At 36.5% G+C, this 24,120-nt stretch overlaps 1 protein-coding gene across 1 annotated transcript in view; it reads left to right on the top strand.

Annotated features, from left to right (window-relative positions):
• Positions 1 to 24,120, top strand: part of Mical (Molecule interacting with CasL) — a 277,488-nt gene that overhangs the window by 126,112 nt on the left and 127,256 nt on the right. Inside the window, 1 exon segment of the mRNA XM_067761247.1 lies at positions 15,288 to 15,323. The gene's annotated coding sequence lies outside the window, so the exon portion shown is untranslated.

Here is a 24,120-nt window from a genome sequence, read left to right as displayed (position 1 = left end):
ATAGTATATATATATAGTATATATATGATGGTATATATAGTATATATATATAGTATATATATATAGTATATATATATTTTTTTACGATTTCGGCCCCATTTTAACAGCTAGAAGCTTCAAATTTCACCAACTGCTTACGTGTATAGCATATATTGATGTCTGAAAAAATCATTGAGATCGGTGGTACACATAGTATATATCTCATACAACCGATTGTTCAGATAAGAAACTTTGATCAATTTCTGCCCCGTTTTAACAGTTAGAAGCTTCAAATTTCACAAAATGCTTACGTATATAGCATATATTGTTGTCTGAAAAAATCATAGAGATCGGTCGTATATATATTATATACTTCATATAAACTGTCATTTTTACCCCTTTTTTACGGCTAGAATCTTCAAAATTCATCAAATTTCATCAAATAGTTACGTTTTCGTCATATATTTTTGAAATACGTGATTCGTAGTCATAGTTTTTACACGCAGACCACAAAAAACCTGAAACTTTGCATCCTCACACGAAGTACCTACCTGTTTTTTATTTTATATTTATCTTAAAAATCGTTAAGGTATGTAGATCTGTTCACTATATATTTCTTATCTTATACATCCGATTATTCGGAGATTACGAACGGGATAAGATTAGTGTTCAGCCCCATTCATGAAAGGTATGAAGTCTTCGGCACAGCCGAAGACAGTCCCGTTCTTACTTGTTTTTATTTACTTTCCTCTATATGCATTTGTGCACATTAGGAGGAGGAAATTTCTATTTGGACAGCCTCGATTCAATGTCGTTTATGCCATTTCTTTATTCCCAAAAGGATATCAACATTTTACTTTTGGAAAACAGCTATGTATTTGCGCTATGAATACATCGGGGGAGCGCGTGTTTAATGCATTTAAAGATGTGAGAACTCTCCTGAGCGACAAGAGATGAGCGACTAGAAGCAATAACTAGATGTTTATATTTGCTTTTGTTTGATTAGCTGTCTGCACTAACATGACCAGCTGTTTAAATGCTGATACAATGCTCAAGTAAGGTGAGTTGTTTGTTTGAAATAGCAAATCCCTTCATTTAGCATTATATTTGTTGTTGCTGTTAATGCACTAAAAGTACAAGCTAATGCAAAGTATGAAGGGACGAGGTTATGACCCTGGATGGGAATTTAGATGTGGTCTCTCCTCTATCAACAAAAAAGCGATCCCACAATACGCGCTAAATATTATTATTATTGTTAGGCCTGGATGCACTGAGACCTTTATATAGATCTATTGCGCTTTACCTTTCAGCCTATTTTTGTGTATGGCGGCTTTTAATGTATTTAAGTACCTCTTCAGGCTTTTTACTATATATATCATGAAGGGATTAAGAGTCACACCACCTGTATGGAGGAGTCTCTGTCTTACAAGAGCGACGCATGTGAACTGGCGTTTCTCTAGTTCACACAAGCGACAGGATAGATTTAACATACTTAGGTGATATGTTGTTGTTGTTGTAGCGATAACGATACTCCTCGAAGGCCTTGGGGATTGTTATCGATGTTGATGATCCTTTTGCCGTTCCGGCAACAAGCACCATTAAGATACTGGCCCGACCAAATCGTAAACGAGTTAATATGACCACATGAAACTTGCAAGGTCATACAAGCCCCCCCCCCCCCCCCCCCCCCCCCCCTTCCAGTTGGGTTAGAGAAGCTATATATTGCGCTGGCAACTCCTTGAAAGTGTTGCGTAACACAACCCCTTGAATCAATTTTGTAGTAGTAATTAGGTATTTTAGTCGTCTCTTACGACAGGCATACGTGCCGCGGATATGTTCTAAGCCCCGTACCCCGCTGGGGGTACTTAAATGATCGAAGACTACAGTGTTCCGTATAGTACCCAGTGAGAGTTCGTAGTTCCTCTCTGCTTAGAGTAATGAGTTTGGTTGATACTCTGTTGTTGTTGTTATAGCAGTGCTTCGCCCCATCCAATAGCTGCGGCCGATCACAAATTGTCATCAATGTCCTCTAACGGGAGTCCAAGGAAACTTGGGTTGGTTCCACATTACAATTGAAGAGATGGTTGGTGTCACGTGGAGACACATTGCAAGCAGGATATACATTTTGTGTGTCGTGGTTGATTCTGGATAGGTAAGAGTTTAACCTGTTACTGTATCCAGATCGAAGTTGAGCTAGAGTGACGCGCGTTTCCCTAGGAAGAGTGCGTTTCTCTTCTGCGAGTTCTGGGTAGCTTTTTTTAAGAACTGGATTCGCCGGGAGTATGAAAAAATTGGCCTGGCTTCACCCTCGGCAGTCAAGTCAGTATTGTCTGAATTGCTTTGTTTCACAGTTATTTATAGTTTCGCTTGTGAGTTTTTGTGAGTTCACATTCATATGCATTGCAATATTTCCCTTCCTTAGTTTAGAAATATTTTGAAGTCTGAAGTCTTGGACTTCAACTTCCTCTTTCTCTATTAGAATAGGAAGAGAGGTATTTCCAATAAGGCCTTAAGTGCATCACCAGGGGACGTTCTCATCGCACCCGTTATGCCAATACAAACTAGTCGATGCAGTTAGCTTAATTTGTTATTAGTGTTTTTTGCATGGTCTTCGGCCAACAAACTAAGGAGGCAAAGGTGACTAGGTATTGGCATTAAAACAGTATTAAACGTCCAGCATACCACTTTGGGATATATCTCCCGCGCTAATTACGTATCAGCATATTTAATATAGCAAAATATATTGGGAAAGGCTTAGGCCTAACGTCAACGAACTGTTTAGGCCTTATTAGAGTGGCTTCGTACTTGATAAATTTACTCAATTATACGCACTATAAAAGAATCGACGTTCACCACCGTCTTTGTCGACTTCAAAACAGCTTTTGACAGCGCGGAAGGGTACAATGCTTTTAAGATTTTGCCAAATTATGTTGGACAGCCCCATGATCCTTGTTAGAATTGGCAATGCTTTACCATCCGAAATAAAGATACTTGAGACAAGGCGGCTCCCTTTCGTGCGATTTTTTTTAATCTGATGATGGAGAAGATAATTACAGCAGAAGATGTAAACTCCGATAGTACATAATAGACAGCTTTCAAATGCTGGCGTAATCTGTTGACATTTATACAATTGGCCTTAATAAAAGTTGCATTTAGTTTAGCACAGATTGATGCTGGTGTCACAGATAATGGCTGAAAAGTGAAAAACAGCAACATAATATAATTCAGATTGCTAAAAAAAGACTGGAATTTGTATTCGGCATTAGTCACGTGGCTTCCAAAGCGCGACACACACAAAACCGTTTTTACTTCCTTAGGTTTTTACTTCATTAGGTTCGTTTCATGTTTGTCCGCAAATTTCACTACAAAATTGGAGAATCTTGCCATCCATTTTTGAGTAAGACAGTTACAGCCTTGACACTTGGAGCATTCTTCAGAATTCGATGACAGTTCAACATGAGAGAAAAAACTATTGCTAGGTGTCGTATGGGTCATGAAACGGAATTTTGAACATTTTGTTTTCGAGTTTCAAGTATCTTCCGGAAAACCTAGACACCTCATTCTTTGAACATAGCTTAGAGCCGGATAATATATAATATTTAGGATACAATTTTTTCTAGATGGGACAGAGATCTATATATATTATGTTTTTGATGAGCTATTTATAAAAGCTATCGTTATAATTTCAAAATCAAAATTCATCCACACGAAGTCTGTAGTTAAGCACAAATTTTCCGATGCGTTTTCTTTTTGTTTCAGTCGGGTTTCGCTTAGTGATATGAGGTACACCCTAATGTGCATACATAAATATTACGCTTCAGTAGGAATACGGAAATTTTCTTGAGAAAATCCATGAACAATGCGATAGGCAAAAGCGATGCCACGAGTCAATGATATGAAAACATAAATATTATAGTTGTTGATAATACATGAATCGTCTCATCATTGAGATGAACTGATGCAAACTAAGTCGCTATAGTGGTGGGGAGTGCTGCAGGGCGATGCATTATTGAGCTAATACTCAGTATTCTGTTGCGCTGCGCCAGATCATATGTAAGCATATGTAACCTTGTAATTTAAGGTTTGAAATAGCATCGTAGTTGACGTTCCATAGATCATGGCTCAAAATTTATACGCCCTCTGCACTGCATGACACCTTCTTGGCCCCTCTGAGGCTTAAATATGAGGATGCGATCGCTGATAAATTCACTGGAAATGCACTGCAAATAGTATGGGTATGGGATCGTTGCCTGCTTGGCTGCTTGTCCTCCTGCCTGTTTTATGCAATACGCCGTTTAAGCAGCTTTTTAAAGGAAGTTCTCAGACTGTATCGAGCATGTATAATGGTAGTGAAGATGATAGCGGGCTTAAATCCTACATACGCTATAGTACGGTCAAATTGCAACTACATTAAGTATGTATACAGCGAAGATCCATTTTCTGCATTATCGTAAAGTACTTCGCCGTGATGTCGGCCAAGGTGGTGTGGTGCTCCACCTACCACACCGGGGGTCCTGGGTTCAACTTCCGGGCAAAGTAATATCAAAATTTAGAATAAAGTTTTCTAAATTAGAAAAAAATATCTAATCGGGGTCCCCCCTCGGAAGTGATTTGGCAACACTACCAGTGTATTTCTGCCATGAAAAGCTTCCCAGTAAAATTCATCTGCCATGCCGTTCGGAGTCAGCATAAAACATGTGGGACCTACAATTTGTACGGAAAGTTGAAAAGGGCGCGACGCAAATCAGAAGAGAAGCTCGGCCTAAATATCCTCGGAGGTAAATCGCGCCCCGTACTTTTTTATTTAACGAGCCGGACCCGTGCGCACTTGCTCAACCAATATAAAAGTCTCTTATCAAATATCAACAGAAATCAGCTGTTCTATCAATCCATTAAAAACAGCTTGCGCTGCCATCTAGCGTATGGTAGAAACTGCCGGTAATGCAGTGCAGATATTCACAATAGTGCCATAATACAAATAGATTTCTTTGTGTGCTCACAATCGTTTATTTAACAAATTATTTTAATAAAATATAGCTAAACAAAAGCACTACGACCAAAATTGGTCAAAGTTCGCTAATAGCCCGAATCTCCGTCTTTACAACCAGAACTTTATTTATAGATTTGGATTCCAAATAAGAGCGAAAAAGGGACCCGTACATAAAAACAGCAATTAGAAATAATATATATGATTTGGTGTGATTGCTGGAAATTTGAATATAGAAAACGAGTGAACGGAAAGGCGACGTATGGAGAAAGAGACTGAGGAACAGACAAAGTTAAAGGAAGATAGATTAATAGAGGTAGCGGTGGAGGGAGCTAGATAGAGAACTGTAGACAGAGAGACAAAGGGAGAGAAATACAGGGAGAGGGAGAAAGAAACGCAGATAGAGAATGAGACAGGGAGGATCGAAAAGGAAGATGAAGCATGAGAGAGAGAGAGAGAGATGGAGGGGGAGTAACAGATAAACATTTCTTAAATTTAATGCAGATAGACCAAAGTTAGGACAGAAGAACGGCTCCGCTAGTCTTTATTAAAAAGAAACCGTCATTAAAGCAGTTGTGCTCCAACGCATAATTAATGGCGCTATTACCCACGCCTAATTGACTTACTTTGCTCACTTGCATCAATGATTTGTGTGCAATGGATCAGGTCAACAGCACATTTCATTTGCCCGGCCTTTTGTGAGTATTTCATTGACGAAGCAGACAAACTTTTGTACATACTTAAGTATACAGAGAATGTACATTCACACATATTCAAATGTAATGCAACAACATTATAAGACAAGCAACTTAAAGGAATCTTAATTTAGTCAAATGTTTAATTGGCCCTGGGGCCCTATTCAGTAACTGTGAGTTTTAAAATGTACACTTTTTCTTCATATAATTTGTATGAAAGAAAAATGTACATTTCAAAACTCATAGTTACTGAATAGGGCCCCTGTACAGCTCTATCCCCCACACGACCCACAATGTCGAAGAACATCCATCTTATTGTGCCTTTGTGTTCGCTCGTAGACAGTTCGCAAATTTTTTCATATTTTCTTTATTCGCCGTTACTCGTTGAGCTGAGACGAATGACCCATCAATTAATTAATAATCACAGAGTACAATGGCATTTCGAGAAACCTACATAAAATATCCATTTGAGAATGTTCCGGTTAAGTACTGTAGGTACGCATGTGTGTGTGTGAGAGGAGGCGTCTTATTTAGTGGTGTAGGACGTGTTAACAATTTTACGCATTAATTCCATTTAAATAATTGAGTAATGCAGCATCGAACTCTATTCCTTGTACAATTATTGGCGTTTATATGACAATTATGGAATCCGGACACGAACATGTAAACAATACCGAGGAAATGCTTTCATGTCTCACATAATGCCATAAATGGTTAAAGATCAGGGTTGAAAAGTGATTTGAATGAAAATTGAACGACACAAGCACACTTTTTCGAAATAGAGTCACTTTAAATTGTTTCATGAACAACATTGATTTGTAAGTAATTTGTGGTTCGCTTTGTTCATCCTATTTTGGGTTCAATCAATACCGTATATGTGTACGTACTTGTGCCTATGTGACCGGTGTGAATAGTGAGTGCGTTTAACACTCACACTGGAGGTGGGGTTTCAAACCGAAACCAAAGCTCCAAATCAAGCGTTCGGTTTTCATGCACTATGCTTCTCTGAACTATGTTTGTAGCTCAAAGGCAAGTCTTAAAAAATTTCGAAAGATTCCCTCTCCCCTTCCGTCCATTTTTTCTGTTTGCACACTATCGGAACTTTTTGTAATAGTTATTGCAGTTCCTTTGGCCCCTGAAAGACGTTCAAAATTGCATTTCATTTCGTGTTAGTATTCCACGCGTGAAGGAGAAACGTGTTAGTTTTCCACGCGAGAAGCCGAAACGTGTTAGTTTTCCACGAAAATACACATAAATCGATGGAAAGATTCCAAATATCTTATGATTTTTTTATTAGCTCGGAGGCGCCCGTGGAGTGATGGTAGCGTGCTCCGCCATCCACACAGAAGATCCAGGGTTCACGCCACGGGCGAAGCAACATCAAAATTTTAGAAACAAGTTTTTTCAATTGGAAGAAAATTTTTCTAAGTGTGGTCGCCCCTCGGCAGTGTTTGACAAGCACTCCGAGTGTATTTCTGCCATGAAAAGCTCTCACTGAAAACTCATCTGCTTTGCAGATGCCGTTCGGAGTCGGCATAAAACATGTAGGTCCCAATTTGTAGAAAAAATTAAAAGGAGCATGACGCAAATTGGAAGATAAGCTCGGCCTAAAATCTCTTCGGCGCCTTACATTCATCGCGACTAGTGCGAAAAGAGAAGTTGTGTCACTCTTTTTTAAGAATTTTTTTTTTTTGGTGCTTCGTGAACTTAGCGAATCACGCTGGTAAAACCGACTTACACTTCTCTAATTGAAATGCAACTAAGCTGGTATTTTATTGGGTATTGGTCGCTAATTAATTGGGTAAAGAAAAATTTTGTCACTTTTTATAAGTGTTTTTTTGAGCGCTTCGTTGACTAAAAGTGCAAAGCACCAAAAACGAAATTCACTTTAAAATTTTTGTCTTATTGCACCTAATTAGCGCGAATACACGACAAATACTGCTGAGTCGTGTTTCGATCAGTGTGGTGTAAGTCAGCTTTTACCAGGGTGCTTCGCCAGCTGCACGTGAACTTAGCGCAACACCAAAAACAAAAGGCACTCAGAAAAGCGCGAAAAATTTGTTCTCTTCGCAACTAATTAGCGAATAATTTGCGGCAAAATACCGACCTATTACTTTTTTATCATCGAAGGTGCCTAGCTAACTTCATTTTCATCTCCAAAGCCTTTCATTTGACAACCATATTCGCATATCACAATTATTTAAGTCAAAGCAAAAAAATTCGGATCGGTGGCAACCTAGTAAAAACATTCCAAGTAGCAGCACATAAGCATAAAATGAACGGGATTTCTTATCGCTTTTCCCTAAAACTCATCGCCAGCACGTTTTCTGAGCCTAACGTTGGTTTAGCTTTGCTGACAATTTTGGGCGTTACTTCATTTTCAAAGTTGCATTAGATTCTGGAAGAATAAATCATAGAGGAGGGAAAATCGATTTAAATGTTTAAAATTTAGATTTGGAACACGATTTCTTAGAACATGATGCCTTGTTAAGTTTATTCTTTTTTTTGGTTTTACTTTTTAAGTTCATTGCTCGCAAAGTAGAACTGCGACTTATCTTGTCGCGCTGTTGTTGTTATAAACTGAACAATTAATAAAGAGGAAACTGTAGAAAGTATAAACAAAGTAAATAAATAATAATAAAAGACAAAATCCAACATTATTTGTGCTTTGCAAATAAAAATAAAGCACCTCGTTAAAAAGTTATGTATCTACATATGTTTTATGAAGTTCATCGAGTAAAACAGCTTAAGTCAGCTGTTGATGACTGTCGCTTAACTTTTTAAAAAAGAAATATGAAGATTTTGTTGTCTATTAATATTCACGTGACTGCAACTCAAACACAATTCCTGCAGAATTTCCTCGACTTTCTTCACGGCTACAATCTCTGCTGAAAGACGCTTCAGTGATTTGGCAGCTTGTAAGATCTACTTATTTCTGTATCGACACAACAAACAGCAGACCCGACCCCCTCCTTTAATTTAGACCCATCGGTATACAGGGGTATAGTATGTTCTGTAATTTTCGCACCCTTGTGCCAACCTTCCGGCTCTATTGTGACCATAAGATATCTTTAGAAGCACTGGCATGGGACCGCGTAGTTCGTTCGCCCGATATTAGATGGCGCTATTCTGCTATGGCCATACGGCCTGAACCCGAGGCCTGAAGTCTTGTTGCAGTTGCTAGCGCTATATATTTGCAGATGGGATGTGCAGAAAAGCATGCTGTCGGGTAGTTTTCAAGGCTCGCGTTATGCAAATTGTTGATAACCTGTATACCCCCCAAACTAAGACCCATAGTAAAGTATGAAAAATGAGAGTGTTTGGGCGATAGGCCTCACATTAATCCTAGCAACCTCTTGCATGCTTACAGTGCCATGGAGGATTTCCCGCGCTCTATTCCACCTGAAGTTTCCACGACAACTACCTTTTATAGTTCCTAGAAATTTTGTGCGGTACTTCTCTTGTAGAATTACCCCTCCAAGCTAAGGTTTAGGCCAATTAGGGACCTTAGCCAGACTGTCAGGGAAAGATCTGGAAAATCTGCGGATATTGCAAAATATGTAGTGGCTCGCTCCAATTTTCATCGTCTCAACCATCAATGTTATAAAGGTTACTTATCTTGCTGCAAATTCCAAATTATTAAGAACCCAAATCATTCATTCACAAGCTCTTCGTGGTGTGATTGACTCCACTGGACTTCCAGACATTTTGAGCCTTTTAATTTACTGCTATGGCGGCAAAATTTTTCCAGAATTATACCCCTCTGGTCATTGGCGTTACAATGATTAGTATAAATACATTAGCTCTGAATGTTCATTTGTCGCTTTACATGCTGCTTTACTTTTATGTTAAGTCTGAACAATCTAGGGTGAAAGCTTAGAACTAACACTAACTCAGAGGATCCGTATAGCAGCCACGACGTATACAAGCTTACCTGCGGATGCCAACACAGTTACATAGCACAAACGGCAAATAAGAACGAGGATCAGAGAACACATTAGAGACTACAACAAAAAAAAAAAAAAAAAACACGGAATCCAAACATTATACCACAGTCTAACTTCGCGAATCACATGGTCGAAAATGAATGTTCCCCAGCAAACATCAATAAAACAGTTAGGGTCCTTCACATACAAGCAAAAGGCCGACGACCGCTGAACGTACTCGAAAATAGTTATGGAAATCTTCAAAAAGAAAACATTCGACGGTAGAATAATAAACGAACAGATAAACACAATTTCTGACACAATATTTGAGGTTTACAAGAAACAAAGTAAACACACGGGTACAACTGACAAACACACAACAACAAATAAACAGAAAATAATAAACGCACCAAAGCAACAAACCCACAAAGAAGGTCAAACCACTACAATTACTGACTTCTACCTGCCTCAGTCAGCCACACAATATAACATATTAATCTCCTTTAATTTTAATTAAATATCTGTCCTATACAATAATTGGTCGACCGCTTTGCGTGTGCGTCGAGTTTTAATAATTAAATGAATAAGTTCTTCACTGATGATTTTCAATTAGCCATGTTCCTTCATTTATCTCAGCCACCTAATTCTTATTTACCGTAATTAACTTTCAATTATTTTCCAATTTAAGCCAAATTATGTCACAAAGATTAGCCATTGATTGTTTATTTAATCATTTTCACTTCGATGCAAATTATTTTGTTATTTTTTTTTTTGGAACTTTGTTTTCTTTTGTGCTCCGATTAATTTCATTTTTTTGTTTGTTTTGTTTGCCATTCTTTTTTGTTTTTGTTTTTGTAAATTTGCACCCAGCCACTTTTGTTGTTGTTTTTGCAATTTATTTGTTTTCTTTTATTTTGAATCTAGCGTAATACTACCTGCTTTTTGTTTACATGGCAATTATGAAACTGGTGTGAAGTTCAATATCGTTTCGACCCAATTTTTTCGGGGAGTGTGGCGTATTGATCAAGGTTGATGTAACACTTTCATTGATTTAGTGCGTAAATTGAAAATAATCGAATCAATTAATAAAACAGATGTTAATCATTTCAATTAAGACCCGATCTATGCTTCAAAAACGTTGTGCCCTAATTTTGTGCGCCATTTTTTTTTTTGCAACATCTTCATCATCCGAGTCATTCATCTGTGCAGATATGAGAGAGGATCGTCATAGAGAAAGGAGCTTACTTTACAATTGCCAATGTTGCACGTAATGTAACCATGTTGTTGTTGTTGTTGTAGCACTGCTTCGCCCCATCTAATCGTCTAACGGGAGTCCAAGGAAACCTGCAAGTTTCAACACGTGTGGACCATAGTAAGAGGGGTGTTAGAGGCGTTGGTTCCTCATTACAATTGAAGAGATGGTTGGTGTCATATGGGGACACATTGCAAGCAGGCTATACATTTTGTATGTCGGAGTTGATTCTGGATAGGTAAGAGTTTAACCTGTTACAGTACCCAGATCGAAGTTGCGCTTGAGTGTCGCGCGTTTCCCTAGGGAGAGTGCGTTCCGCTTATGCGAGTTCTGGGCATTTTTCTTTAAGAATAGGATTCGCCGGGCTGTTTGTGCATATCACTGAGAACCTGCTTGTGCTTTTTTTGCTTCATACGGCTTCAAAAGGCTTCCCAGGCAGCCGGTTCTATGTTCCCGACCGATTTTTCCCGACCAAAGGCTGTCATTTCAGTGTAATCCCATTTGTTACGTCCCTCTCACAAATTGTTATACTCCTGGCAGATCCTTGCAGCGGGACTGCGCCATATTCTCCTGCGTTGGGAAGCTATCGGACCTAAACCGGGACCTGTACCTGCTCCCGGTCCAGAGAAATGGTTTTGCTGCGTTTGCCGGAAAAGAATCTTCCTAGGACCGTCACATTCTTTTCAGTGTGTCACGTGTAAGGGATGGTTACAGCGGACGGGATGTTCTGGGCTGGACTCCGAAACCCGTCGTCTCGTAACTTTTGCAAATCTTTTGTGGCACCTTGCTGTTCACGCCCAAGGGCGTCCCGTAGTCTGCGCCTTATAGTTTAAATTCATAAAGCAAAATTTTCCGTGTTATTCTTGGAAAGTCATTTGTTCGTTGTTGGGAGATAAAGAGAGGCAAAGTCGTGTGCTGTTAACATAAATACCTAGTTATACTCGAGCTGAAATTATATCTATTTCGATTTGCTTTGCGCTTTCTTCAGGACTTCGAGTGGAGATTTTTTTTTCTTTTGAAGAGCTATCCAATAAAACCTAGCCTCAACGTCCGCACCTGGATCCGCGTATAACATTACAACGGGTATGATTAGGTTGAACTGGCCGGTCCATAAGGAACTCACATAGACTGAATGAGTCCGTAGTGTTTATTTAACAACTAAACTTAAAACCCTATCAAAAATCAGGGCCTAAGTTATAAAATAACTCCATCCTCTTGGCAAATACTAGAAGCTTTCTAGAACTTATGCCACTTGCTGCTTCTAGATCTGACAGCTGTATCACTCCTAATAGCAGGAGTCTTAGCCTGGCAAGCGCAGGGCACGAGCACTAAACGTGCTCGATCGTTTCCACCTCCAACCCGCACTTCCTACATCTGCTATCACTGACCAAGCCGTTGGTAGCGGTGATAACAGAGGAAATAGGGAAGCCCCTTTTGCCTTGGGGAGGTGAAGTAGCGAACGAATCGTGCTTCTGAGATGTCTCGTATTGGCACGGGTTAACCCAGTGCTGGGACGACTAGCGCGCTTTGTTCAACGGGGTCAAAATTAACTAGAAGGCTAGGTGCAAAACAAAGAAGAAATAAGTATAATAAAAATGCACACTATTGGTGATTTTTAACAGCTTTGAAAATTTTGAACTTACTTTACTATAAATATTATTTATACATACATATATGTAAATAAATTTGTTTAAACTTGTGTCATGTGTTTATTGTTCGGCCATTGAGCGCTGAGTCAGTTTAATGGCTTGCAATGGACTGTGCTGGTTCGCACGCTGCAACAACTTCCAAGCTCTGGTAATAAAAATTCATGTGTTTGTGTTTTGCCTTTTTTCCACGCTAACGCTGCTATCGAGCATTCAGGTTGGGTGCACATAAAATTGGTTATTGTTTAGCCAGGTTAGGCAAGTCGCCGCACCAATCATGATAATAATAATTTTTGCCGCAGTTCGATTACCTTCGATTTTTTATTTATTTATTTATTTTCTCGCTGTCGTATTTATGTGATGACGTACGAATAACATTCACCTGTGTTCATTTGTTAATGATCATTATTAATGGTGAGTTGGTAAATATTTTCTCTATTTTTTATTTGTAACTAAATACATATATGCCTAAAATAATAGAAATACTACCTTTTAGATTTTCCTCCATACAAAGTGAACATTTTTATACTCAGCTGAGCAGAGCTCACAGAGTATATTAACTTTGTTCGCATAACGGTAATCCGTAACGGCATAAACTAATCGAGATAGATATAGACTTCTATATATCAAAATGGTCTGGGCGAAAAAAGAAATTCATTTAGCCATGTCCGTCCGTCCGTCCGTAAACACGATAGCTTGAGTAAATTTGGAGGTATCTTGATAAAATTTGGTATGTAGGTTCCTGGCCACCCATCTCAGATCGCTATTTAAAATGAACGAAATAGGACCATAATCACGTCCACTTTTTCGATATCGAAAATTTCGAAAAACCGAAAAAGTGCGATAATTCATTACCAAAGACGGCTAAAGCGATGAAACTTGGTAGGTGGGTTGACCTTATGACACAGAATAGAAAATTAGTCAAATTTTGGACAATAGGCGTGGCACCGCGCACTTTTAAAAGAAGGTAATTTCAAAGTTTTGCAAGCAGTAATTTGGCAGTCGTTGAAGATATGATGAAATTTCGCAGGAACGTTAACTAAGGAAAAATTAGCAAAATTGGATTACGAACACGCCCACTTTAAAAAAAAAATCTTTTAAAAGTCAAATTTTAACAAAAAAATGAATATCTTTACAGTATATAAGTAAATTATGTCAACATTCAACTCCAGTAATGATATGGTGCAACAAAATACAAAACTAAAAGAAAATTTCAAAATGGGCGTGGCTCCGCTCTTTTTCATTTAATTCGTCTAGAATACTTTTAATGCCATAAATCGAACAAAAAATTTACCAATCCTTTTGAAATTTGGTAAGAACATAGCTTCTATGACGTTAACTGTTTTCTGTGAAAATGGGCGAAATCGGTTGAAGCCACGCCCAGTTTTTATACACAGTCGTCCGTCTGTCCTTCCGCTCGGCCGTTAACACGATAACTTGAGCAAAATTCGACATATCTGTACTAAACTTAGTTCACGTACTTATCTGAACTCACTTTATCTTGGTATAAAAAATGGCCGAAATCCGACTATGACCACGCCCACTTTTTCGATAGCGAAAATTACGAAAAATGCCATAATTCTATACCAAATATGAAAAAAGAGATGAAACATGGTAATTGGATTGGTTTATTGACGCAAAATATAACTTTAGAAAAAAGTTTGTAAAATGGATGTGACACCTACCATATTAAATAGAAGAAAATGACAAAAGTTCTGCATGACGAAATCAAACGCCCTTTGAATCTTGGCAGGAATACTGTTCGTGTTATTACATATATAAATAAATTAGCGGTACCCGACAGATGATGTTGTGGGTCACCCCTGGTCCACATTTTGGTCGATATCTCGAAAACGCCTTCACATATACAACTAAGGGCCACTCCCTTTTAAAACCCTCATTAATACCTTTAATTTGACACCCATATCGTACAAACACATTCTAGAGTCACCCCTTGTCCACCTTTATGGCGATATCCTGAAATGACGTCGACCTATAGAACTATGGCCCACTCCCTTTTAAAATACTCTTTAATACCTTCCATTTGAAACCCATGTCATACAAACACATTCCAGGGTTACCCTAGGTTAATTTTGCTAAGTGGTGATTTTCCCTTATTTTGTCTCCAAAGCTCTCAGCTGAGTATGTAATGTTCGGTTACACCCGAACTTAGCCTTTATTTATATGGAAGAAAATCTGAAACACCCTTTGGTGGAAAAAATGTCATAAATCATTGCAAATTTTGAGAGACTGGTACTTTGTTAAACTAAGATTGTTGGGGCTACAAAACTGCATACTCTAAAAAATTCAGAATATTCCAAATGAAAAGTTCGACGTTTTCGAGACTGGTTTTCATAGTTTCAGTCAAAAAATCTTTTTTCTTAAAAAAATTGACACAACTTGATAAAAATTGCCACTGCTATTTTTCTCTTCGGTGTTGTATAAAATGTGTTCCTGGTATTTGCCTCAATATAAATTTGTTGGCTAGGAACTGTGCCTTCATATTGAATATTTATTTATTTATTTCAATATTAATCTAGAAAATATAAAAAATTTTCACACAGATTACAAGAAGAAAAAGCATCTAAAAAATAACAACCATTATTATTTTAACTTAAAAACTAATTATCTAAGAAAAAGTTCATTTAATCTTTGTTTAAATACATCTTTCGTAGAGGAAAAATCAAGATTTCCAGGGTTCATAAGCGAATTAAATTCTTTCAAAGCTCTAAAAAATATCATCATTACATATGTTAAGATGCATAAATAAGTCCTAATATATTTTTTTGGTTTTATTTTCAGATAACACATGGTTTTTCAGGAATTTGGCTGAATAATGTAAGCATTTAATATATCTAATGAAATATACATATATGTAAATATATTTATACACTGTAAGGAATTTTGGGAAAATTCCGCTTATTTGAAACCTTCTGCTAACGTTCGAATCGCTAAACTGTTGATTAAATCACTCCAATATTCTGTATTGCAAAATGGGCTTTAGTAGCCTACTTTGGGAGTAGTACAATTATACTTCACAATTATATTTCACTTCGCAACTAATAGCGTGTTTAAATCGAACTGATTAGTTATTACTCAGCTTGCGCTGCTATTATACTCTAGGTTTCCTCGTTCAGCCATTTCTCCTAAGGTCTAGTAATTTCGCGAACTTCATGCTTGGTTACCAGCTATATACGTGTATATTTTTAGTTTGTAGCAATATGCGTGTGTATGTGTGAGTAACTACTTCGGCTGATGACTACATATTTGTATGTGTGAGATATCTCTTCGTCGCCTTCTACATAAGAGTGGCTGCTTTATTGTTGTTGTGCATTTATGTAGTAGCAGCCTACTTTGGGAGTAGTACAATTATACTTCACAATTATATTTCACTTCGCAACTAATAGCGTGTTTAAATCGAACTGATTAGTTATTACTCAGCTTGCGCTGCTATTATACTCTAGGTTTCCTCGTTCAGCCATTTCTCCTAAGGTCTAGTAATTTCGCGAACTTCATGCTTGGTTACCAGCTATATACGTGTATATTTGTAGTTTGTAGCAATATGCGTGTGTATGTGTGAGTAACTACTTCGGCTGATGACTACATATTTGTATGTGTGAGATATCTCTTCGTCTCCTTCTACATAAGAGTGGCTGCTTTATTGTTGTTGTGCATTTATGTAGTAGCAGCTTAGTGATGCTAATATTCGTCACAATACCAACTAGCCGAGTCAGTAGTTGTTATACAAAACCTTCTATATAAATGGGCAAGCTGAAAATTTTGCAACCCTTTTACTGTCAAACTATAACTCTTAGGTATGAGCAACTACATATGTATCGATAGCGCCAAGAATATATTTTATATTATAATTATTTAAAAACGACACTACTAGAAATGTCAAACACGTATTTAAACTATGCGAATGTTAACCCAAAAAACATTTTTGTCAATTCTCAGTTTGAGATACATATGAGAATCAGTCCATTTATCACATTTCAAACGTTAATTTTCAAATGCATTTCAAATAACCGTTGATAGCATTCTCAAGCTAAAAGGCACATTTTTAATATGAAAATTTTCTTTATTTTCAAATTGAGAAATTTTGGATTCTCAACTTTTTCTCAAACGATAGCGGAATGAAATGGAATCCACTGTTGTGCCACTAAGCAAATTTATTGTTTGCCCACTTCACTTTTAACTCGCTTAGATTTATGCATAATGTAGTACAATATCACTTAATATTAGCTGTATTTTTTTGCTAACTATTACAATTAAAATACTAGCTAGCTTACCGAATTGCATGGAAAGCAACAATAAGAAGTAATCGAGTTGAGTTGGCTAAGCGCTTTCAGTTGAAACCGCTTAGGTAATTGTCGACCTGATTGATAGTGTTGTATAGTGTTGCATATTCAAAAATAGGGCACTATTGTGAACGAGCGAATGAAATGAACATACGAATGTGCAGATAAACAAAAATAACAAAATAACAGCGTGGCGGCAGGGTGACATACATACAAACAAACACACGCATTTCATGTATTTTGTTTTTGTAATTTGCTGGTTGAGTGTCAAAAACATATTGCGCTAGAAGTAGAAATGTCATAGCAGCTAAAAAAAGTAACAATTAGCTGATAAACTTCCACCATCTGTATGGTTTTGGCATAATGAAACTGTTTAGCTAGTTGAAGCGTTTTTTTCAAGCTCGCTTGGAAAAAAACACCTATTATTAAAATGTATAAATACTTCCTTATTTTTTCACTTTATGTCCAACTTCACTCAATAAAATCGCTTGTTTACATTTCCAGCTAAAGTATGCAAATTAGAGATCGAAGAATTATCAACGGTACTATCGACGACACTATCGATAGCATTGACGTAAAATAAGCATGTTATACTATTATTTATTTTATTTTTGGGTTTCATGAACACTTATTTTGTACTTTAAAATTTAGACACATTGGCGCAAAAAGTATTCACATTATTATTAACGAAAATATTCCATGATATCGATGGTTTTCAACCAGAATGGAACGAAATGCAAGTATATCTCAAACCATTCTCAAGTTGAAGAATAACGTTTGAGAAAAAGTTGAGAGAATATTTAGCTTCAAATGATTAATAATGCTGAATATAAAACTGAGAATTAATATTTTCTCAAACATTTGAGAGAAAAAAATGTTCAAGTATGTCTCAAATTATTCTCAAGTTGAAGATCGACGTATGAGAAAAAGTCGAGAAAATATTTTGTTTCAAATGATAAATAATGTTGAATATCAAACTGAGAATCAATGTTTTTCTCAAACCTTGGAGATTTTTGTTTTCAGTGTTTATTGGGAACTGCAGAACTTTTTCATTTTCTTCTACTTAATATGGTAGGGTCAGACCCATTTTACAAAGTTTTTTCTAAAGTTATATTTTGCGTCAAAAAACCAATCCAATTACCATGTTTCATCTCTTTTTTCATATTTGGTACAGAATTATGGAATTTTTTTCATTTTTCGTAATTTTCGATATCGGAAAAGTGGCTTCAGATAAGTACGTGAACTACGTTTAGTTAAGATATATCGTTTTTTTGCGCAAGTTATTGTGTTAACGGCCGAGCGGAAGGACATACGGTCGACTGTGTATAAAAACTGGGCGTGGCTTCAACCAATTTCGCCCATTTTCACAGAAAACAGTTATCGTCATAGAATCTATGTCCCTACCAAATTTCACAAGGATTGGTAAATTTTTGTTCGACTTATGGCATTAAAAGTATTCTAGACGAATTAAATGAAAAAGGGTGGAGTTACGCCCATTTTGAAATTTTCTTTTATCTTTGTATTTTGTTGCACCATATCATTACTGGAGTCGAATGATGACATAATTTACTTTTATACTGTAAAGATATTAAATTTTTTGTTAAAATTTGACTTAAAAAAAATTTTTTTTTTTTTAAAGTGGACGTGTTCGTCATCCGATTTCGCTAATTTTTATTTAGCACACATATAGTAATAGGAGTAACGTGCCTACCAAATTTCATCATGATATCTTCAACGACTGCAAAATTACAGCTTGCAAAACTTTTAAATTAAAAGTGGGCGGTGCCACGCCCATTGCCCAACATTTTTCTAATTTTCTATTTTGCGTCATAAGGTCAACGCACCTACCAAGTTTCATCGCTTTATCCGTCTTTGGTAATGAATTATGGCACTTTTTCGGTTTTTCGAAATTTTCGATATCGAAAAAGTGGGCGTGGTTGTAGTCCGATTTCGTTCATTTTAAACAGCGATCTGAGATGAGCGCCCAGGAACCTACATACCAAATTTCTACAAGATACCTCAAAATTTACTCAAGTTATCGTGTTTACAGACGGACGGACATGGCTAAATGCATTTCTTTTTTCACCCAGATCATTTTGAAATATAGAAGTCTATATCTATCTCGATTAGTTTATGCCGTTACGGATTACCGTTATGCAAACAAAATTAATATACTCTGTGAGCTCTGCTCAGCTGAGTATAAAAAGAAAAGATAAGAAAAGAAAAGAAAACAAAAGAAAGGAAAAGAAAAGAAAAGGAAAGGAAAGAAAAGAAAGAAGAGGAAAGAAGAGAAAGGAATGGAAAGGGAAGGTAAGGTTTGCTGAAGGTGTGTAATCGCCGATGTTTAGACGACTTTTCGATTTCTTAACGAACTGCTATAAGGTGGCAATATAAACAAGTGTCGATTTGTTATCGGTTACAAAAACACTTCAATCACAAATCGATAGCTTCCCTATAACAAATCGATATTTAAATGAAACAAAGCGACATTATTATGATGACAAATCGATACTTTTTCGGTAACAAATTGTTAGCTTTTCGATAACAAGTCGATCACTTTTCAATAACACATATATCGATAACTTTTTGACAGAAAATCGATATTTTTTCGATAACAAATCCATAACATTGCAATAGCAAATCTATAGCTCTTCGATAACAAGCTTATAATAATAACAGCCCTATAATCCAAAATGATTTAAAAATAGTTCCGAACCGATCACGAAATAGCCGCTTATGAAATTCCACAATTATCATGAAATGGTTTTAAAATAGTCCAGAAATAACAACGAGATAGTCACAAATAGTCAAAATGATCTTTAATAGTACCAAAAACAATCCTGAAATATTACGGAAAACAAATCCGAATAGTTTCAGAATGATCCCAATATAACAACAAAAAAGTGTGGAAATTATCACTAAACGTGCAGCAGCTATTTCAAAATGGTTCGGAAATAGTCTCTACATGCCTGATAATGGCATAATGTTAAGTCTACATGATGTTAATTCTAGCAGAGCTGACGATGGATTTACCATTCCCATAACCTATTTCGGAAGGAAGGCTAAGTTCGGATGTAACCGAACATTACATACTCAGTTGAGAGCTGACAACAACAACAAGCTTTGGAGACAAAATAAGGGAAAATCACCATTTAGCAAAATGAACCTAGGCTAACCCTGGTATGTGTTTGTGTGACATGGGTTTTTAATGGAAGGTATTAAAGAGTATTTTAAAAGGGAGTGGGCCATACTTCTATAGGTGGGCGCCATTTGGGGATATCGCCATAAAGGTGGACCAGAGGTCCCTCTAGAATGTGTTTGTACGATATGGGTATCAAATTAAAGGTATTAATGAGGGTTTTGAAAGGGAGTGGCCCTTAGTTGTATATGTGAAGGCGTTTTCGAGATATCGATGAAAATGTGGACCAGGGTGACCCAGGACATCATCTGTCGGGTAACGCTAATTTATTTATATATGTAATAACACGAACAGTATTCCGGCCAAAATTCCAGGGGCTTTTGATTTCGCCCTGCAGAACTTTTTCATTTTCTTCTACTTAATATGGTAGGTGTCACACCCATATTACAAAGTTTTATCTAAAGTTATATTTAGCGTCAATAAACCAATCCAATTACCATGTTTCATCTCTTTTTTCATATTTGGTATAGAATTATGGTTTTTTTTTTTCATTTTTCGTAACTTTCGATATCGGAAAAGTGGGCGCGGTCATAGTCGGATGTCGGCCGTATTTTATACCAAGATAAAGTGACTTCAGATAAGTACGTGAACTAAGTTTAGTAAAGATATATCGATTTTTGCTCAAGTTATCGTGTTAACAGCCGAGCGGAAGGACAGACGGTCGACTGTGTATAAAAACTGGGCGTGGCTTCAACCGATTTCGCCCATTTTCACAGAAAACAGTTATCGTCATAGAATCTATGTCCCTACCAAATTTCACAAGGATTGGTAAATTTTTTATCGACTTATGGCATTAAAAGTACTCTAGACGAATTAAATTAAAAAGGGCGAAGCCACGCCCATTTTGAAATTTTCTTTTATTTTTGTATTTGCTTGCACCATAACATTACTGGAGTTGAATGTTGACATAATTTACTTATATACTATAAAGATATTAAATTTTTTGTTAAAATTTGACTTAAAAAATATTTTTTTTTTTTAAGTGGGCGTGTTCTTCATCCGATTTTGCTAATTAAAATATGTAGCACACATATAGTAACAGGAGTAACGTGCCTGCCAAATTTCATCATGATATCTTCAACGACTGCCAAATTACAGCTTGCAAAACTTTTAAATTACTTTCTTTTAAAAGTGGGCGGTGCCACGCCCCTTGTGAGCTATTTTGCCTCATAAGGTCAACGCACCTACCAAGTTTCATAGCTTTATCCGTCTTTGGTAATGAATTATCGCACTTTTTCGGTTTTTCGAAATTTTCGATATCGAAAAAGTGGGCGTGGTTGTAGTCCGATTTCGTTCATTTTAAATAGCGCCCAGGAACCCACATACCAAATTTCATCAAGATACCTCAACATTTACTCAAGTTATCGTGTTTACGGACGGACGGACGGACAGACATGGCTAAATGGATTTCTTTTTTCGCCCATATCATTTTGATATATAGAAGTCTATATCTATCTCGATTAGTTTATGCCGTCACGGATTACCGTTATGCGAACAAAGGTTAATATACTCTGTGCGCTCTGCTCAGCTGAGTATAAAAAGCTCTTGGCAATACATCACACTAAACGATCGCAGTGATAGTGATAAACAAATTTTATATATAAAATAATTAAAAAAAAAAAATGTTGAAGTCAAACGGTTTTATTGAAAACAATACTTACATTAAGTAATAATAATACTAAAAGCTAGAAAATAATTAGGTAGGTCCTAGGTACTAGTCATCACACTCCTCGTCAATCTAGGGCGTTGATCAGACAGTTAAAAAAAAGAGTTGGGCGCGTGAAATTTCTAAAAATGTGAGGCGTAGCATAACCTGATTAAGGTTCAGTTGGTCTTATATATGACTATCAATAGAAATTTTACGCGTCCAACGCTTTTATTTAATTGCCTATTATTTCTCATTCTATTTAATTTAGTGACTCATTATTACACGGACTGCTTCCTGACAATTTGTTACAATCGAAGTCCTCAATACATAATCCTTCCAAAGACTTTACTCGACTCTCCGCCACGTCCTCGAACTCCAAAATATTTTGATGTCACTTCTACCGGACTATATGTAATATTTGTTCTAAATATGAGCCAAATCGGACATCATAGGTCGCTTTCTATTCATGTATGTATTATGTGTCCCAAATATGGACCAAATCGGACCACAAATGCAATTTTTTTGAATATCTCGATCTTTGCGCCACCTAGCGGCGATTTTTTTCTTATTATTGCATTGTCAACGGGTTCTGAACTATATTCCAAGTTTCAAGCTTGCAGCTTATCGGGAAGTTACTTAAATTTCAATTACAAAAAAAGTGCTGTCCAACCAGCCTGTCAAGTTAAGCTAAATAAAACCCTTTAATAAAAAATGTATCACTGTAAAAGACCGCAAAAATTAAAAATAAACATATCTCGCTGAGAATTTTTTTTTGTTCTTGGAAATCGGTTGCTATCCGTGATAAACCGAATTGCCTTTTCTGTTTAACCGTTAAATGTAATCTTTGATAAAAATTTATGAATTATGCACCAAATTATTATGGCCGAGCAACATATATTTTGACAATTTACTAGCAGAACTTACTTTAAGCAATCAAGTATGTGCTAATATGTATGCACACTATATGTTTTTGTTACATACCTATGACATATTAATAAATGTATGTTAATATACATATGTATATTAAATTGAAAAATTATTTCTACAAAATTCATTCAAATGCGCTCGATATGATATATATGACACACATTTTTGTAATCTCTCAACGCCGCACTCCTTTTGCATTTGTTTATGGCACATGCTACGCTAATTATACAGGGTGTATCTATGTACTCAATTGGTTTAAAAATATATATCGATTATATAGTTTGTTAGGTTAGGTGGAACTGGCCAAATAAATGCAAGGGTAATAGCATACGTGATTAAATTCAATATGAATTTTGTAATCGTTAGTATATTATTGAATATGTTCTCGGAATGGACGCGATGCCGAGCAGAACTGAATCACATTTAATTGATAAATAATGCTACCGGAATACACGTTGTTTCGAGCAGCAGAGCACCACCTTTAAGAAGCAATTATGGTTATGGATGGTTTTCAAGCTATCCGCCAAATTTATCGTCGTTATATAATTATTTCAGGCAATAAGTATAAGCTTTATAATTGGGAAAGCCTAGTTAGAGGTATCAAAATAAGGTCTTTGTTAAAATCCTGACACAAATAGCGGAAAGGTTCGTGCAGTTTAAAATTTAATCTACATGTGCTTATGAAAAGTGATTGAAAATGTCTAAACGGAATGAATTGGAAATTGAATATAATTCCACTAAGAAAAACTGAGCTGCCCAAGTACAAGTATTTCCCTGCGACTCTGTTAAGTACATAGGTGCACAAGTTTCAGGAAAATTCTGTCCTGGGATCCGATGCTAGGCTCCTCAAGCAAACCATGAACCGGATAACGTGGACTAATATGTGTATAGAAAAAAATATATAGTATAGGTTAGAACGAGTAACCCATGGCCGTTTGCTAAGGTTAACTTTAAAAATAACAATGAAAACGTTGGTTGGATGGCTGGTTGGCTGGCTGGCACGAATTTTGTAATTGAAATTTAAGTAACTTGAAACTTGGAATATAGATAACAACCCGATGACAATGCAATAATAAGAAAAAAATCGCCGCTAGGTGGCGCAATGATGGAGATATTAACAAAAATTGTATCTGTGGTCCGGTTTGGCTCATCTTTGGAACACATGATACAAACAAGAATAGAAAGTGACCTATGAAAAAAAACGCCGCTAGGTGGCGCAAGGATCGAGATATACACAAAAATCGTATTTGTGGTCCGATTTGGCTCATATTTGGAACACATAATACATAGAAATAATTAAAAAAAAATTTTAAGTTAAACGGTTTTATTGAAAACAATACTTACATGAAGTAATAATAATACTAAAAGCTAAAAATAATTAGGTAGGTCCTAGGTACTAGTCATCACACTCCTCATCAATCTAGGGCGTTGATCAGACAATTAAATAAAAGCGTTGGACGCGTCAAATTTCTATTGATAGTCATATATAAAACCAACTGAACCTTAATCAGGTTATGCTACGCCTCACATTTTTAGAAATTTACGCGCCCAACTCTTTTA

Source organism: Eurosta solidaginis, chromosome 1 (assembly GCF_040869045.1).
Source record: "Eurosta solidaginis isolate ZX-2024a chromosome 1, ASM4086904v1, whole genome shotgun sequence".
NCBI classification, from domain to species: domain Eukaryota; kingdom Metazoa; phylum Arthropoda; class Insecta; order Diptera; family Tephritidae; genus Eurosta; species Eurosta solidaginis.
This window is presented reverse-complemented; position numbering and strand designations above follow the sequence as displayed.